The sequence below is a fragment of the Poecile atricapillus genome, chromosome 3 (genome assembly GCF_030490865.1).
Source record: "Poecile atricapillus isolate bPoeAtr1 chromosome 3, bPoeAtr1.hap1, whole genome shotgun sequence".
NCBI lineage: Eukaryota > Metazoa > Chordata > Aves > Passeriformes > Paridae > Poecile > Poecile atricapillus.
Window position 1 is genome coordinate 62,537,710 of NC_081251.1, and position 19,408 is coordinate 62,557,117.

At 42.7% G+C, this 19,408-nt stretch overlaps 1 protein-coding gene across 8 annotated transcripts in view; it reads left to right on the top strand.

Moving 5' to 3' along the window:
• HIVEP2 (HIVEP zinc finger 2) overlaps positions 1 to 19,408 on the top strand; it is a 136,791-nt gene that overhangs the window by 42,081 nt on the left and 75,302 nt on the right. The window contains exon 1 of one of the 8 annotated variants that reach the window (XM_058835946.1): positions 10,565 to 10,694. The exons of the other annotated variants lie outside the window; for them this stretch is intronic. The gene's annotated coding sequence lies outside the window, so the exon portion shown is untranslated. Of the gene's footprint in view, positions 1 to 10,564; positions 10,695 to 19,408 lie in introns of those variants that run through there. 8 annotated transcript variants of the gene reach the window in all.

A 19,408-nucleotide genomic window follows, 5' to 3' on the forward strand; every position in this document is an offset into this window, starting at 1 on the left:
TAATCAGTTTTCTAGGAGGTTGCTTTGATGTGGGAGGAACTGAATTCTTTGGGTGCAAACATTTGCTGTTGACTCTCCTAGTCATTAAGAGATGTTTTCCACGTTAAGGTGCCTTTCCTTATAAGGACAAATGTTGAGCATCTCCTGACATCAGAAAAATGATATATGTGGCTGCCTAAAGAGGAACCATTTGCTGAGCTGCATCATGTGAGGGCAGGAGGGATCAAGACCAGCCCAAGCCTTCTCCAGCTTCCTGGAGAGAGGCCGAACGACCCCTGGGCCCCTGTGGCTGCTTTGCTGCTTTGGCTGCCCACACCAGCCCCCAGGACCTGGGACCCCACAGGTGCTGGTTTCAGCTACTGACCTACATCCCTGCTGAAATGGCTTCATGCTAAAAGGTGTCACTGTTCTTTTTCCAAAAAGAACATGTCTCTTTTTTCTTGCGCTTTTTTCTTTTAAATAAATTCCCTTGCCACCTTTTTTGTGTTTTCCAACTGCAGCTCTTTTAAGGCTCCCTGCCTCTGCAGTTTTTTGCCTCTGTATAGGTTATTTTTGGAAACTGGGGAACCAGGAGGAGGGAGGAAATTTAGGGGAGTTGACTGTGCTAGAAGAAGAAAGCTCTTTCCCTTGGAGTGCTCTTTTTTCCCTATCCTTTCTTCTCATGACCTCTGTGGTCCGACCCCCATTGCATTGCTCATTCCAGGGCGAGCCGTAGCTGACCCTCTTTATGCCCGCCGAGTGGTTCCTTCCCACGCGGTGCTGCTTTGCAAGCTCTGCTTGCTTCTTCCTCCCTGCAGTGGCTGCTGCTTCTCTGCTGCTTTTCTGGGTCAGCCAGTTGGCCAAAAAGTGGGTAGGTGGTCGAGCAGAGTTTTGGGAGCTGTGAAAACACTGGAGGCACTTGGGAGGTTATGTGCCTCAGGGTAAAATGTATTCAAAGAAGAATGTGTTCCCTTAGTTGTTTCCTCAGGGGAGCAGCCCCATCAGGGTGGTTGGCTTTTTCTTGAAATGTTGGTGTGTTTTTTATATTAAAAGAGTTATATACTGACTGCCAAAATTTGGAAGAAAAAACCAAATTCTTTGAAAGACTGGGGAATAACCACTGAAACCTGACCTGGCAGAGAGACCAGGAGCTCACCTTTTAGATCTGGTGTGTGGGGTAGGCAGTGGTGAGCACAGCCCCCCCCAGAATGCCTGAACTCTTCTGAACAGGAACAATAAATTCACCACAAAAATGTAAGGAGAACTTTTCTGTGAAGGAGCAACCAAGGACTCTTTTTCCTGTCTAGGTTTTCTAAAATTATTAATGCATAGAAAGTCATTGACCATACAGTAAGTCAGGCTGCCCTTCTGCTGAGACAGTATTCGGGTAATTGAGATGCCTGTGATTACCCAGGAAAACTTGCTGATGTTTACACTGCTGTCAGGTATTGAAGTCACACCACAATATTTGTTGTGGTATCTTGCAATAGATTTTAAAATAGATTGACATCACAGCACAAAGTGGGAATTTTCCTGATTTTTTCTGTGGTTATGAAAATGCCTAAATAGCAGTGTAGTGCAGAAAATGTTAAACATTAAAAGCAAGGTTGATGTGTATTGATAAGAGGACATTGGTAGAGAAGGAAGAAGCTTGAGTTTGATGAGAATATGATAGAAATTAAAGCAGGGCATGGTGATTGACTCAGAGCATTAAATTGGAAGCTTTAAGGGATGGATTTGGGTCAGCATCATACCAAGAGGTGGTATTGAGGAAGACTTTAACCCTAAATAAATGAATTTTAAAAAAGACGACTCTGTACAAGAAGCCGCACAACTGATACAAAAAGCCAGCAAATATGAGGAGAATGAAATCAAAAGAACATTAGGTACTCTCTTAAAATACATGGAAATAGAGGGGGTTTTACTATCATGCTATTACAGAGATCAATTAAACTGTGCAGAATGGTTATGCAAAATGTTTGCTGTAGGGAAGTAGCCATTTTCCATAGATTCTAGGAACAAGTACTGTCATGCTGCCAGCAGTGATTTATTTTCACCCAGCCCTGGTGCTTGTGTCTGGCGTTCAATGAAATCTTCCAGGGTAAATTATTTATTTAATTAAGAATGGCCACAGTTGCACCGAGAAACTGGCAGCACAGCAGCAGGAAGTCTGTTAGAGATTGCATCTAACTTCTTACAGATAGGCTGTTTATATATGCTTTCATTAATTAATATAATAAATAATTGTATGTTGGCGTTTTTGTTAATTAGCAACAGTTCCTAGTTTGACTGCGGTGAGTGTACTGCCATGCATTGTAGAAATCTAATTTCTTGATTAAATAACCCAGAGGCTTGTGTAGCAAGCTAAGACATCAGATTGTTCCTAACTGAACTTTTGAACTTTTCAAAGGAAAGGGAGATGTCAGTAAAAGAAGAGTCATATTTATTAGTGTGTAAGATGGAGCAACCCAAAAACTTTCATTTCAGTAGGCATTCCTGTGAGACCAAGGAGAGATATCCCCCTTTTCTTATGCCAAGTTGGCAAGATAATGCTTTTTTCATAGTTTAATGTATTCCAGAGATAAGAGCTGGTGGTTTGAGGGAGTCCAGGAAGAGAGAAATTTGGGTATAAATAACAAGCAAAACTGTTTTTTGAGGAGAAGTCCATGAAGAGTCTCTATGCAGTTTCGTACTTTTTTTCTGTTTTAAGAAATATGAAAGATGAATTAATGTGATTTGGTGATTGTACTTTTTTCAATAAATTGGATTTTTAAGAATGCTTTATGAGTTTGATCCTTGCATTCTTTCATTGATTGTCAAGTAATACGAAGAAATTTCGCAAGAGGAAAGGAAACCACCTCTTTGAGAGGGAGCTACTCATGGGTTTAAGCTGCACAGTTTGCCACAAAGGGAAAAAAATGGACAAAGGTTTTGAAAAAGATCACAAATGGGCATTTCTGAAACATCAGGCATATTTGAGTTTCAGTGTGTCTAGTAAGCAAATCAACATAGAGCTAAATACACCTTCTGGGATGATCTCCCCTTTTGTCATGTACTGGTGGTGGGGATCAGCCAGGAGGCTGCAGCCAAGCTGGGTCTCTCTCCTTTACACAGAGTGGTTTGGACATTCTTCTTTCTTCCCCCTGCAGTTCCCTCAAGGCTCTGCTGGCTCTCTGATGGTTCCTGCTGAAGCTGTCCACAGCAATACCTGAAACACCTCTCAACTTTGAGAGGTTAGCTTTTCTTTCCTTGGCCTGGATTCTCCAGTGCTGCCAAAGCTGGAAACAAGTGGGCAGCTGTTTGGAGATTGAGGAAAGGTTTCCCACCGTTTTGGCTCTGGTTTCATGTTCCAGAGGGGCTGCTCCTGCTACCTGTCCTCTGCATGCCACACTGGGCTGGGGTTTGGGCAGCTGGGAAGGCAGTGAGCTGTTGGACAGCCAAGGATTTCTGATGGGTGGGCACCTTGGATTGGCTCCCCATGGGCACAGGCAAACTCTAGAGCTGGCAGGAGCACACAGCTGGCATTGAGAGGAAGAAGCAAAGTGCCATTCTCCCCTCTTGGGTGGCAGCTCACCACTGGACTGACCTCACTGAAGCATGAAACTTCATCCTCAAGGGCAGGTCAGATGGTGTGCATGTGAGGTCGTTAACACTTGAATACGATCTTACATTATCACAGTGCTCAGGGATGGAGAAAGTGAGGACAGTGGAGTTTCCTATGCTGCCCTTTTCCACTCCTCAGTTTTGGTGAACCCTAGTCGCTCTCTCTGTGTTTCCCTTTCCAGATGTTGGAAATGAGTACACATTCTGAATTAATTTTTCATTGACAGTACCTCTGGATGAAGATTGTTTTTACTGATTTGCAATCAAACATGAAACTGAAATAAATGTCATTTCAGAATAGTCTCTTTGCAGTCACTGTTTCTATTTTTGCTTTACAGTATCTCTGAGGTACTCCTAGTTCTGTGCATTGGAATTACAGAGTCACAGAATTACTTGGGTTGAAAGAGACCTTTAAAGATTATCTAGTTCCACCCCCCCTTGCCATGGGCAGGGGCACCTTCCACTAAACCAGATTGCACGGACCCCCATCCAATCTGACCTTGAACACTTCCAGGGATGGAACATCCAACTCTTCTCTGGGAATCGAATTTTTGTACTTCACCATCCTCACAATAAAGAATTTATCATTTATATCAAATCTAAACCTACCCTCTTTCAATTCAAAACTGTTTCCCCTTGTCCTATCACCACAGGCCCTGGTAAGAAGTCCCTCTCTTACAGGTCCCCTGTAGGTATTGGAAGGCTGCTCGAAGGTCTCACCAGAGCTTTCTCTTGCTTCTTCAGGCTGAACACCCCAAGTCTCACAGCCTGGCTTCACAGGAGAGGTGCTCCAGCTCTCTAATCATCTTCGTGGCCCTTTCTGGATCCACTCCAAGTGGTCTCTGTTTGACTTGTGGTTGTCACCAGAGCTGCATATGGTATCCAGGTGGGGTCTCACAGAAGCCCAGTAAAGGGACAGAATCATGTCCCTTGAACTACTGGCCACACTGCTTTTGATGCAGCCCAGCTGACTTTCTGTGCTGCCAGTGCACATTGCTGGGTCATACCTAATTTTTCATCTAAGAGTGTATTGGGTTTCTGTAACAAGGTTTTGGTAGCAGGGAACTACAGTTGTGACTTCTGTGAGAAGCTTCCAGAAGCTTCCCCTGTGTTTAATGGAGCAAATGTCAGCTGGCTCCAAGATGGAGATGCTGCTGGCCAAGGCTGGGCCCATCAGCAACAGTGGAGGTGTCTCTGGGATAACAGATTTAAGAAGGACAAAAAGTTGCTGCACAACAGCAGTTTCATCCAACGAAGAGCAGGGTGAGAACATGTGGGAGCAACAGCCCTGCAGACACAAGGTCAGTGTAGAAGGAGGGGCAGGAGATGCTCCAGGCACCAGAGCCCAGATTCCTCTGTGGCCTGGGGTGCAGACCATGGTGAGGCAGCTGTGTCCCTGCAGCCCTTGGAGGTCCACTGTGGATCAGATACCCACCTGCAGCCCATGGAGAACTCCACATTGGAGCATGGGGATGCCTGAAAGAGGCTGTGACCCCATGGGAAGCCTGTGCTCTCTCCCATTGGGGGACCCCACATTGGAGCAGGGAAATGAGTGTGTTGTCCTCCCCCTAAGGAGGAAGGCACAGCAGTGAAAACAATCTCATTCCCCACTCCCCCTCCACAGAGAGGAAGTAGAGAAGGTCTGGAGTGAAGTTAGTCTTGGCAAGAAGAGAAGGGTGAGGGGAAATTTTTTAAAGGTTTGGTTTTATTTCTCATTATTCTACTCTGATTTTTTTTTTGGCAAGAAATTAAACTTCTTTGCTCACATGGAGTCTGTTTTTTCTGTAATGGTAAATGGTGAGTGATCTCTCCCATCCTTATCTCTTTTGTTGTGTTTTTCCTCCCCTGTCCATTTGAGGAAGGGAGTGACAGAGCAGCTATGGTGGGCACCCAGTGTCCTGTCAAGTCAGCCCACCACACAGTACCCCCAAGTCCTCCACAGGGCTGCTCTCAAAACATTCATTCCCTGTCTGTCCTGATACTGGAGGTTGTCCCAACCCACGTGCAGGTCCTTGGCCTTGGCCATGTTGGATTTAATGAGGTTCACACTGGCCCACTTCTCAAACCTATTAAGGTCCCTAAAGATGTCATCCCTTCCACCAAGTGTATCAATTGCACCACTGGGCTTTGGTCATCTGCAAACTTGCTAAGGGTGTACTCAATTCCACCGTGCCATTAATTAATTAATTAAGGTATTGAACAGAATCAGTCACATTAAGATTCCATGAGGAACACCACTTGATGCAGGTTTATTTGGACATTGAGAGGTTGACTGCAGCTCTCTGCAGTATGTCCGTGCTGTATGGCCATCCAGCCAGTTTCCTTTCTACTGAATGGTCCAGACATCAGTATCCTTATCTCTCCGATGTAGGGAGAAATGTTGTGTGAGACTGTGTCAGAGACCTTAAGGAAGTCAAGATAATGTCATCTGTTTCTGTTTCCTTATTCACCAGTGCAGTCACTGTAGAATAATATATAGAATAAATCTGTCATGTTTTGATGATTAATGTTATTTTGGTCCCTCCAAGTCAAGTAGCATACATACAATGTGAGCAGATCACTGAGAGTACTATTGTTTTTCATCACCATATGCTAGAAATACTTAAAAGGAATTTTGGTAAAGAGTAGATCTTAAAGTATTTTTAGTTAATATCTTGGAATAGGATTGTACACAGACAAGGCTATTGCTATCAAATGCTAGTTTCTTATTTCAAGAAAACCCAGTTTCAGGTGCTCGGGCAATAGCTTTCTTTAGTTTTACGGTTTCATCTACTTTAGAACATTGACATAAACTCTGTAATTTACTGTTAACTATGCTACCAATGTATCTAGCTTGAACTATATCAAAGGTAGTGTTAATTTGAAATTTAACTTCAAATGTACTTATTTCCACAAATAAAAATGTTGATTTTTGTGTTAAAAATCTAAAACAAGCACAACTCCCACCATCATCATCCATTGTTACTCATCTTAGATTTCTTCAGTTTGAATGCAAAGGGAGGTATCAGAGTCCTGCTTCCAAATAGAGAAAAATCAATATGTAGTCTCAGAAGCCTGTGCTTGTATAATATTTTAATTTTGTTTTTCAGTTATAATCAATATCACCTATTTTGCCAATGCTAGCAGTGAGAGAAAGGCCCTAAGACATTGATGGGCAGACAGACTGAGAATAGCATGAACTATATTTATGTTTCTGACATCAGTGTCCTGGTTTATCTAATGTTGTATGATATGGTGACTAAATAAACCATACTATCCCACCCTTAGTGAGCCAGTATTTTCTAATACTGCCCCTTGTTTCAAAAATCATAGGAATTTTAAATAAAAATTTGCTAATGTCAGGTGTTCTCTTACACTCTGTTTAGAAATCTCATAGTCTCTTTACTTTTCATAAACAATATTCCTACACTACATTAATGAATATTCCAAATTGGATGCTTCTGGGACAGTAAGAGATAATTAATAAGCTTCCTACTTCAAACACAGCATTTATAAAACTATCATGAAGTTTTGTGGTAACAGGACATCTCTACACTCTTTAATACTTACTTAGATAGGTGTAGTTAGTTACCACTGTAACCATGATTCCTGTAGTGTCCTTCACCTGTTTTCATTATATTTTCTCTGTATTGAAAAGCAGCGTATTTTTACTGCTGGAAAAAACAAGAGCTCCTCCTGCCAGATCCTAATTTTCCCACCTATCTTCTTTTATCCTGCAGATACCACCTTCCCTGCCCAACTGTCACATTACCACATCTTTACTTATCCTCTTCAAGAGTTTGCTGGGTTCTTTTATGTTTTAATAAATCAAGCTTTTGAAAGGTCTGTTGCCTTCCAGAAAAGAAGTTGCACAAATCAGCCTTGTTACAGGTCTCCTGTGTGAGAACTGGCAGAACCAACAGCTGGTAAAAAAAAAAGTAAAAAAAAAAAAAGTCAACCTGAAAAATGAACTGTGCCAAAAATTTCACTTTCCAAATGGCATAAAATGCCTGTTTTATGCAAACAAAGGTTTTTGACTGTTCAGTGCTCAAATAAGCCCTTCATCTTTTAATTGATGTAGAGATTTGGATTACAACTGCTTAATGAGTATTGACTGAGTCTGTAGCATCCTTTTCGTAGAGGTTTATGTGAAAGGAACATTAGCTGGAATGTTGTAGTAAGGTGTTAGAGAAATGGAGCCCTAGGACCCTTCCAAAATGCCTGGCCACTGTGATTAACCCATTCTGTCTTCCAACAGGCAGATTTCCAAAGACAGCAGGAAGTTGCAGGATCAGCCTGATGCTTCCCACACATTTAAGCAGCTTCTGCTTTACAATTGCTGTTCAAACACAGAAATACGCAGTATATGCTGCAGCTTCCTTTTCCCAATCAAGGTTTAAACAGACCTGTTGAGGATTATGAATGCAATCCTAAAAGTTAGTCTGTCTCACAGTATTTATTTTAAGCTTCAGATACTGATCTCCCTTCTATGTTTAATTTGATTAATGGTTAATAGGGCCATCCAGAGTTCTCCACAGAGGTTTATGCCTTTAATTAAATGCACAGAGACAGCTAGCTCCAGCCAACCTCTGCCTCTTTTAGCTGGACAAGGAGGAAGAGAACAGAGTTTTAACCCTGCTTCCCACACAGGCTCCGGTTCTCTTGTATCCTTTGGGCAGCCAGTGGCTGGTGGTGTGGCTTAGAGCAGATGCACTCACTCAAAGGTGCCAAAGAGCTGTTCTGGCAGCTGCCAGGCAGCTGCCTGCCACCACAGGCTCAGCACTTCCTGGGACAGCTCTTCCTCAGCAGGGGTTTTCCTCCAGCCAGGAGAGGTCTCCTCTTTGGGATTTGGACACTGTTTTGTTGACCTCACCTCTCACACTGGAGGTGGTGTTCAAAGTGTGTGTTAGGGTCCCTGCCTCATGGCATTCCTAGCTTTGGAGATGTGCTCCAGCTGGACAGAGACATGCAGCTGTAAGGTGATGAGGCCCTGTACCTCAGTGGTACCCGATACAGCCTCCAGGAGAGGGGCTGGAGGCAGAGGGGATGGGAGCAGGCAGGGCGGACCAGGGAGTCCATCCCTTTGGCAGACAGCAGAGTGAAAGGAGAGGAAAGCTCTCCCTGCTTGCAGAGGCTTGTGTGATGGCAAAAGGGAAGTCCTGGGCTCTGAGCTGTGAAATTGTCTGATCCATCACCGACTAACTTCAGAATGGGTGGCAGAACATAATAAAACGCTTATAAGCTTTTTAAAGGCTCCTGACAGAGGGGGAATTGTATTACTTCTGAATGGGTGAGGGGCTTCCTGTGTTTCACGCAAAATTGCAGGTTGTATTTTCCCATGAAATTTGCAGACTTGCTACAGAGTATATTTATGTGCTTCACCGGTTCTTGGTAAGGTGGTATTGAACACAGTTATACCTCTCCTATTTTTCATGGCACTTATGATATTTAAAGAGCTCCTACAGTGGAGAGCACTAAGGGATTTGAGTGCTTTGATTCCTATATCTTCTGTAGGAAGTGGCTTGTTTTATTCCAGGGCATTGCATTTAGGGGGCACCAGTGAAAGGCCCAGGAATGTAAGGAGGAAAGAGAGACTGCTGCTCGGTGTCTGCAGGAAATTGGTGAGAAAAATCAGCTAGAGGGCACCAATATTTCTACTTAGGGCTGTTAAATTAGGCCATGTGGACTGGCAGCATATGGATGCATGAGAGAAACATGAGGGCTTTACGAAACAGTTGTGCTAAAAATAATTTTTGGTGTTATTTTTAATAATGTTATCACAGATGAAGAAAGTGAGGTAGAAGTTCATAGCCTGAGACAATTCCTTCTCCTGCTTTACAGGGTAAACACTATAAATCCTTGAGTGTTTGTTTGACTAGGTAATGCTTTCCAAAAGTATGTCAATGAAATAGGCATCAGAGCCATAAAATATTTTCCTATATTTATATTCTAAGTGTGCAATAAAAAGTCAGTAAACTTTAGACTCCTAAGCACCAAAATTGCTTTTAAAAAGGGGGGTTGGATGTTAAATATTTAAAAAACTAAAGATTTTAATATTGCCAGAAATGCACAGTCGGTGGTTCGTGCTGAGCGGTGTTAGTAGGCGCAGCTATAGCCTAGTAAGTTTTGTTGCTGTCTGGGCATGAGAAGGATCCTGAAACTGTTGGAGGGGGCAGGACTATTGTAGGATTATCAGTTGATTGGTTAATTTAGAGGATTATGTTTTTAATGCCAAAAAATCCAGCTGCACAGAATTGCAGAATAATTTAGGCTCAAAGGGATTTCTGGGCATCCTCTTTCTAGCCCCTGCTCAAAGCGGGTGCACGGCACGTGGTTTTGCATGTTGCAATAACTTACCTTTGCATGGTTTTGATTTGTGCAAGAAAGATTAACTATTTGGGTATTTTTCTTTTTTGTGTAGTACAGAGGCAAATACCAAGGAAGGATAAAATTAAGGCAAAAGTTGATCCAGATAGCATTTAAGCCGCACCAAAATATCCCATACCATTTTGCATATATTGTTTTGGTTTTTTATGATTAAAAAACATCGCTCTAAGGTAGCACAAGGGGCTTAGTTTAAACATTTGCAAATTAATTTAAAATTGTTCTTTTCATTGCTGGCTAATACGCAGAAGGAATTGGAAAATACTGAGAGCAAAGGCTATACAGCATTTTTTAGCCAGTGTTTCTGTTTAGACTTAATCGCTATAATGCAGTGTTAAAATTTACAAAACAGCTTGTAATTGCAGTAGCTTATTTAAACCAGCTATTTGTGGTTATGTCTGCTGAGGAAACTTAAACTTCAATGTTCCCCAGCCATCTAATAGCAGCAAATTGACTGCGGGTCTCTTGAAGGAATATCTAAATGTAGGCTGTTGAATAATCCCTTTGGGGGCCCTGTAACTATTTTTGTGCCTGGATATGCGTCATCAGTGGGTATTTTCTCTGGTGACTAGCTTACATCAGTAGGTCTCCTACCATACGCTCTATCAGTGAGTGACTTATGATTGATGGGAGTCACGGCTGCTGTTTAGCTTTTATCTGTGACCTCAAATAATGGACAACAGGAATTTCCAGGCTGTTAAATTCCTTGAATGACTGGAGACACGGGATGGCTCCGCCGATAAACGCAGGTAGTACCCAGATGCTGGGTGTTCAGCGGGGGCTGGGGCGGGGAGGAAGGAGAGGGGGGTTCCTCGGCTGCGGGGCGGTGAATCCGCGAGTGGCGCGTCCCCGGGCGCCGGGAAGCGGCCGCGCCGGAGCAGCGCCGAGCGGCCGTGATGCTCCAGCTCTGCCGGCTCTCCAGCCACCCGTGTCCGCTGCTGGCACTGCCCAGACATGTGTTTAGCTGGCTCATCTTCAGGGCACTTTGTCCGTTCCCTTGAAACCCGGGAGACGCGCAGTTTGCGGCTCCGTGGAGGGAAACGCTGTGGGATTTTCAGCTGCAGCCTGGTTGGTTTTTAACCCTTTTTATTGCCATCAGCAGCGAGTGGATTTATTGGCGTGCTTCACCCAGGTGCTGCCTGGGCTAAATCTGAAGGTGCAGTAGGCTACGTGGTCTTAAGGTTAAGTTGCACCTGCCACAGTGACCCACTGAGCACGTAGTTCATTTCCTGGTGTTCAGTACTTCGTTTTAAGGAAATAAGGACTGCAGATACTGAGTTATCTCCTCTTTCCGTGTCCACTCTGCCTTTCTGTCTGACATGTGAAATGGGGCTGCAAGACAGCTACAAGATTTTCTGTGTTACCTGTGATGAATTTAGCAGCTTGAGTCAGCCCTACAGCGAGGCACTTCGATATTTCTTCCTCTTTCCCTCCTGTTCTTCCTGTCTCAATCCCTTTGGTAAAGCTATGACTGGCAAGAGGAGATCTGCTCTCTGTGAAATTGTGCACAGAAATCTCTCAAGCTCTTCTCCTGGTAACCGGGGAGTAAAAGCGACAGATATAGATGCTCCCAGTGTGATCGAGGATTAAAAACAAAAACCCTTGATGCTGTTTATCGCGTGGCATTGTTTGGCTGAGGGAGGATAGCAGCTGGATCCAAATTCCTTCTCACCACTTCTTCCTGTTGGCAGGTGGCCTTCCGCACAGGCTGGGCTCGCAAACTCTCACGCGGGTCCTACTTATTTCACTGCCTACTATTGTTTTTCATTCAGGTGACAGCGGATTGGGTTTTGTGCAAGATTTTGAGACTTGAAAAGTTTCAGAGGGAAAACAGGAGCTTTGTTTGAACTCGCCTGTGTGCTCCCTCCTCCGCATGTACTAGCCCAGAGGTCGTAGTTAATGAATGAAACCAGGCTTCCTGCAGAAGCTGGTTAACCCCTGTCTGTGCATCTGTTGACACAGTGCTCTCAGGTGTGCGCTGCCGTGGCGTGGATGCCCTCACTCTGGGCAATACGGGCTGTGCGTATCTTCCTGCTCCCTTCACACAGGTGCCTGGTCCGGCACAGGCACTGGGTCTGGAGTAAGTTTCCTCATCTGCTCTGGCTAGTTGAGTGCTGGTTCAGAATTGCATTCGGCAGATGCAGAAGGAAGGGAAGCGTCAATTAAAAAGTGGCTTTTTAATCAAGAGGGGGAGAGGAGGGAATGGAAAGGTCTTTATTGAACTGTGATTTACGAGTATACTCTTCCTTTATTTTTGGTTGCTTTTCTTTTTCCAGTCACTTCAGTAAGATTTTGGGATTCATGACAAGCTGGTTATATAATTCAAAATCTGTAAAAGGTTGAGCACAAAAATGTTTGACAAATCTTGAGTCACTTGCATTAAAAATCAGTGGATTTTTCTAGGGTGTGCTTTGAAAATGTAAAGCTTGCTAACTGGTTGGTGCTACTGTATGTGTCATTTACCTCAGCTTTCTAGGAATCAAAATGCCTGGCTACAGAGTAATATCTTCTGGCTAATATTGACCTCATTTGCCCCCATTTTTAGGGATATCATGTTTTAGGGTAGCTTTCATTTGCAGTATTTGTGCAGAAGCTCAGCATTACCACCTTTCCAGAAAGACTCCGCAGACCTTCAGAACATTTCCAGAAAGGGTTGCCGTTTTCTAAGAAAAAGCGTTGGCAAGTTGCCTGCCGTTTCCTGATGCTTGGCACTGAGGCCAAGGCAGAGGGATGAAATCCAAACTGGCATGTGGCAGGGTGTGTAGGTACCTCCCTGTGTGCTGTAAAAGAGATGTCGCGTTGGGGACAAACTTAATTTAGGTGCTGATCCTGCAGTGAAGTCACGCCCCGTGGATGCCTGGGTCTGTATGCCCACACCCTGTTGCCTTCAGTGACTCTAAGTGCTGGCACCAAGTTTTGCTGGCACAGCTTGAATTGTGGAATGATGACCGCAGTAGCTTAAGCCTTGTTTTTCTAGAAGAGCCTTCACTTATTCAATATCCGCCTTTAAAATTTTGAAAGTCACCCTGCACAGTGGCTAACCAGATATTCATCTGTTTAGTTAAAATAGTTAGGTGTTGTGAGCAAAGGATGCGGCACATTCACCAACAGTCAGAGGATTCACTGCTGCATCTTGTAATATCTCCATCGGCAAACCTCTCCCTCCTCCAGCGAAGCGTGTTGGTGTTTCAATGTGCAACTAGTTCCCAGTGGGCACAGGACTGTAATTACCATACCTGGGAGGCGAAAACGGAGACTGAATCTGACACAGGAATATCGGGGCTTCATTCTGAAATCTGTTTAAAGATTAAATGCAATTCTTTTCTCTTCTACCTCTCCCACCTGTTAAATCTATGACTGCGCACTCTGTACAGTTCCTGTAGTGTTGGGTATTAGTTGAGGGTCATGAATTGGTATTTAATAGGTTTTTTTATCATTTTTACACTAATCATACTTTCAGTGCTTAAATACTCTTGAGAGTAAAGAGGTTCTCTGGGACAGAAAGAAGAGAAAGAAAATAGAAAGCTCACCTTGCCATGGCCCACTATTTTGACGGCACTATTTTCTTTGAAGAGTGACTGTGTGGAGGCAGTGCTGCTCATTCATTGTTGAAATCATAAACACAAGTAAACATACATTATTAGAGTTGGCTGTAGATTGTAAAAATACTCTGAAATATGGGGCAAAGCAATGATTTGACATTTTCAGGGGACATGGTATATTTTGTTTGTTTTAGTTCAAAATCATCTATTATAGTCATAAATACTTGATCTCTCAAGGTGATCTTTGTATCTCCATGAAGTCTAGTTGAAATCAGTGAACTAGTTCCCAGATGCTTGGTAAGTGCAATTTTGGTCAGCTTGTGTGAGCAATAGCTTGTATAGTTTCATTGGTTTGTTTTGGGTTTTGTTCCTTTGGGTATCATGGAAGAAATAAAGTTTAGCCATCACTTCATTTAGGCATTACTTATCTGTAGAGAAAAATAAGGAGTTACTCATAAACATCCCTCATATTTGTAGTGATCAGAGTAACAAAAGTGAAGAGGAAGAAAAATAATATAGTGAGATGAAACAAGAAAAATACAGTGTGAAGAAAAGTTGGAACAGTGAAAAAAGTTACTTCATTTTTGTGAATACAATTTTTTAAATCCACTTGTTCCAGTGACTGAAGAGCTTTCCATCTTTTTGATGTTACTGTATACAGTAACGTGAGTGAATAGAGTCAGATACACTTCAGCTCTTCCTGTGTGTTCTGTGCCTGATAGCTTTGGTCCTGAGACTTTAGTCATCAGCTCAGTCCTCCCTGCGAGTGGCCAGTGACTTTAATAAGATTATCGGAGATCCAGGACTAGGTTGTCAGTAAGTTCATAGATTTATAAATGTTACCTTGGCATCAATTAGTTAATTTGAATAAAATCCACTTGTTTGTTGGCACATGGGGAGAAGAGAGAAGGAATATTCTGCAGGTGAAGGCTGTGTACTGTGACAGACAGGAAGGTTTATATCAATACCCTGGCACTAACTCCTGTAAACTGTGACAAAGTCTTTTCTTGGTCACCTGTCTTGCTTCCTGTGTCTACTCAGAGCAGTAGTTCTTGTAGGGATTTTTCACTCTTAGCAGTATTTCTCTTCTAGTGCCACAAAGTGAGCATTTTTCCTGCAGGACCTCAAACAGCTCAACAAGTGGTGAGCTGCCAGTGACTCAGCCCAGCGTCCCTGTCCATCTGCTTGCAGTCACCAGCAGTCCCTGCCAGCCGCCTGTTCTCAGAGGAAAATCCAGGCGAGCATCCTGAGACAGGAGCGGGTAACAGACAGGGTTATCCTGGATAAAGAAGTCCTGTACTCCAAGGAGACAGTGAGGGAAGAAGCTTCCTTCTAACCCCAGGTACATTTTTTCTGAGTCACATCTTGGCCTTTTGCACATCCTGGCTTGGAAACTTGCTGTAAAGGAGGCAAGAAAGAGAGACCACATGCTGACATCCCCAGGAGCCTTGAAAATGTCAGGACACCTGACGGTACAGCAGCACTTCAAAAATGGCACTGTCATGAAGGATTTACATGATACTGCAATAGCTAATAACACAAGGGCAGTACAAGGTACTTATTCAAGATTGCTGAGGAGTTTGCCAAGTGTCTGTAGTTTCATGACATGACTTTGTCCCTCTGCAGACAGGCCTTTAGCACTGAGGAGTTTTCCAAAAACACAACCAGTCTTTCTCAAGTACAATTGCTAATTGCTACCCTGCTAGTTAAAAATAATAACAACCAAGTTAAAAAATGAAAGTCCTTACCTGGTAGTAATTTTGTTTTCACAAACTTATTCCAACATCCTCAAGGATGAACTCTCTTTTCTTCTTGTACACTTATTTATCCTTTTGGGTTGTGAAGTGAATTAATGTTTGAGGATTTCTCTGTGTGCTGCTTGAGACCATTTTTGTTCAGGGACAGAGGAGATACAAAGTCAGTCCATGAGGTCATGACATCTTCTGTCCCTTGCCTGGGAGGTAGGATAACAATCTGCAGTGTTAAACTCCTCTCTCTCCTTCATGGAATCCATTTCTTTATACAAAAGCCAGCCAGATATCCTAATCTGGAAGTCCACAATTTGGGAATGAAAAAGAGATTATTACAATGAAGAAACAAAACTCATCAAACTCCCTTTCATAAACGTGCAGGGAAAAGTGATAGTAAGCAAATTTTCTCAGTCTAACCAAATCATGGATCATCACATTGACTAAGGAAGATAGGAGCCTTTCGAAGCTGCTTTGTTCTTAGCTCTCCATCCTCCATAAAGCTCAGAGCAATGCACTGATGAAATACAGCCTGTTTTTAGAAGCGAAGTAGTGATTTTCCACCCACTTGACTCTTGACCAGGAGCTCAGGTCTCATGCAAGCAGAAGCTTGCTGCTGGATACAGAGGGAGCAAGGCTGCAAATCAGAAGGTCAGTTGCTCTTTTTAGTTTAGCATTTTATACCTTGATTGCTATTAAATTAGATATCATAGTGGTATCAGAGCCAAGATCACCTAGAAGGGAATGTCTCAAAGAGGTATAAAGTAGTAAAATAATGCAAATGAGCAAAAGGAGTATTAGCTTAACTGCTAGGAAAAAAATCATTATGGTGAAAGTCTGTTCTCTTGATGGAAACTAGACAAGCTGATTAGTTTGGGCAACTCAAAAGTGAACTGGACAAAATGCTGAAAAATATACTACATAGATTTTTCTTCTCTAGATACAATATGATCTAATAGACTTTCATGATTTCCTTTTTGATCTAATTTCTGTGATTCTATGACCACTTTTTAAAAATGCTCATTTTCTTGCCTATCTCACTGCAAACCTTCTTTGTGATTTTTTTTTGTCAGTTTTACCACAGAGGGTGGCATTTGCAGTAGTCCAGCATGATGGTATTTTGAAGACGCCAAACACATTTCTCATGGCCATATCTTGCCATTGCTCCATTGTAAAATTCTCAGAATACTTGATGGGAGTTTTGCATTAAATTGTAAGGTATTTATATCCAGCTGCTCTTTAGAGGCCCAAGTCATATCCATGCTGTATTCCCATGGTAGCCTTCTTCCAGTTCTTTAAAGATACAATTTGGCTTTACAGGAAATAATAGTCATGCCTACCACACTGTAACTAAAATATTCAGACACATGAATCTTTTTCTTGACTTCCTATAAAAATGTCATTTGTAGCTTTATTTTGTTTGTTCTGGTTTGACTATAATATAAACAAGAGTTTGTTAAAACATTAGCTGTAAGTTACAGTTCTTTTTTGAGACTGCCAGGTCTTACAAAAAAATATTACCAAAACTGCAGGGCAAAACCACATATTAACAGAAAAAATGAATAATGAGTCTGTTTTCATATGGATTTTTTAAAAAGTACATCTTGTAGTTGGACTAAATGTTCTATTTCCTCCACTTCAGTCAGGAAGCCCTCACAGGCTTTTGACAGTGCCGCCAAAAAATTAATGCTTCAGCTGTTTAATAGGTATCAAAAGCCAGTTTGACAATTGTAATCTCTTCCAGGAATTCCCTTTCCCATTTTCCCTCCCTATAAAAACAGATAACAAGATGCTTATATAGAAATGGAAAGTCAGAGCTATTTTACGAAGCGTTGTGCATTCCTTCCAGCCTTAGGAGATGAGGCATGACATCTTCATGACAGGGTAGGAAATGCAGGCACTCTGTTGTGTAAGTAGCATTTGCTTCAAGGATTAGCTGCTTGCCAAGATAGCGCAGATTTAAATGTTTCCTAAGCCATTTCTGAGTTTTTTACGTAACATGGCAGTGACAGGAGAGCTGTGGAGATGGCTGGGTGGGGACTCAAAGCAGCCACCAAGGAAAGACAAAACCAAGGGAAGCAGAGAAATATGCTGCATGTGCCAGCATCAGCTGACACAGCAGAACTGAAGGCAAGGGAAAGCAGCACCAGGCTTCTCTTGAATTTCTGTCCTCACTTTTAATGTGCGGCAAGATGAGACAAACTGAAAGGAGATGCCACTTGAACTTTTGTTCTGAAGCATCTCAAAAAGGCACTGAAATATAGACTCAAAGGTCAGAAGTGTTCCCTTTTCTGGAACGTATTCCCAGGACAGCTGTTAATACTACTCTCTCTTTTAAGGCTAATCTTTAATAGTATTCAGTGATACATATTAAGAAATATATGGGATTACTGTGGCGGTGGTGAGGAATGGTTTGTTCTTCTCTAATGACAGAAAGGAGGTTCTGTGTTAGGAAGAGTGAAATAATTGAAGAGGTTGCCAATAAAAAAGCCACTGTGTTTGCAGAGGGTGCCCTTGTGTTCAGCAAACGCCAATTAGAGAAATGTCACTTTATGTGTACGATGGGTTATTGCTGCACAAACAGTTGTACAATTACGCCCTGGGTCAGAAGGGCAAGTTAGCTTCACCTCACAGCCATTACTTTAAAGCAAACACAAATACCAGGCACACAAACATCAGGCACTGTGGCAGTAAAATAATGACTCTTTGAAAATGTGTGCTAAAGAAATAAGAGTCCGTGTAACAAGCCTTGGCATTGTGGAAGGTAATTTTTACCATGTCTGCACTATGTGGATTAGAAACATCATCTTTATGTAATGGAGAAGCACACACTTCCTTCCACCACTTGAAATACAGTTTATATCCTGTTATGTTTTTCTGATGCTTGGAAATACGAGGAGACTATACAGAATATGCATTTATTTCAGTTACCTTCTTTGATACTGAAATGTCTGTAGTCCACTTGCCCTTGTAAATGAGTTTGTGCACTTCCTTCTGCTGTGCTACCAATGGTCTGACTGATGCACTCTGCTCTCAGCTCTTGTGTGGCTCTGACTTAGTAAATGGAATAAAAGGCAGTTCTGCAAGTAACCTTGTGCAAGACATGTCCTTGGGTGTTCATTACTTGCACTTTGTAGGTGCTCTACTTCGGTGTTTTATTTTGCATATTTTGCCTGAAGCTTCATTGGATTAAAATCTAAACAGGCAGAATGAGCTAGGGATGCTGTGGCCATCCTGGGTGCATACACGATAGCTGTGCTGTGTGTGGATTCATAAGATTTGCTCTAAGGCTATCAGGTTTGCCTTCTTTTCTAATGTGGTTGCCATCTGTGCTTGTTCTGGCTTCTCTCTGGGTTGTAAGAAAGAACACAGTTCGTTCATCATGGATTGTGTTACCTTCAGTGTCCTGAACCTTTGTGCTCACTTGACCTCATACCTCTAGGAAGCTTAGCTGGCAAACATAGCACAGACCTTTGTGGCAACACCCTCTGGGAGCGTGGGCAGCCGCTAAGGTTATCCTGCTTCCATATATGCCGAGGTATTTTCATTGACATGCTCTTTTCACGGGTTTGAAATCACTGTGGCTTTAAAGAACCAGCTTTCCCTAAAGTGAAAGCACCGCGCTTGCCCGAGGACCTGCTCGAGCCCAGCATCTGCCGGGGCAGGACGGGGTGGCAGAAGTTAAATGGACAGCGTTAGTTTGAAAAATGTTATGAGGTCACCATCCTTTTAAATTGGTTTACACAGATGGCTGTCTGGTTTGTTGCTTTGTCCTTGCTTAATAGTAACTGTTTATGGAAAAACGAATTGCTTTGCAGAAGGAGGTCCAAAAGCTCATGCTGTTGTTTCCCTCACTGGAGATCTTTGTGTTTTTATGGGCATACAAAGATTTGGCCTGAAATGGAGATTAATTAGGAAGCATGGTGAATAATTAACTGTTTGACTTATTCCTAAGATCTGTGGTCACCGGGTTAGAAATGATTTCCCAAACTGCAGGAGATAAGAGAAGGTTATTCCTATTTCACAATGTCCATACTGTTAGGGCTATGTGCTGTGTGTACTCTGACATCAGCTGATACCTACGCAAGCTGGGTCCAGCTTCTCATCCAAACCACTTCCTGGGGTTTTCTCGGGTAATGGCAGTGATTCAGAAGACACCACAGTGCCTCAGAA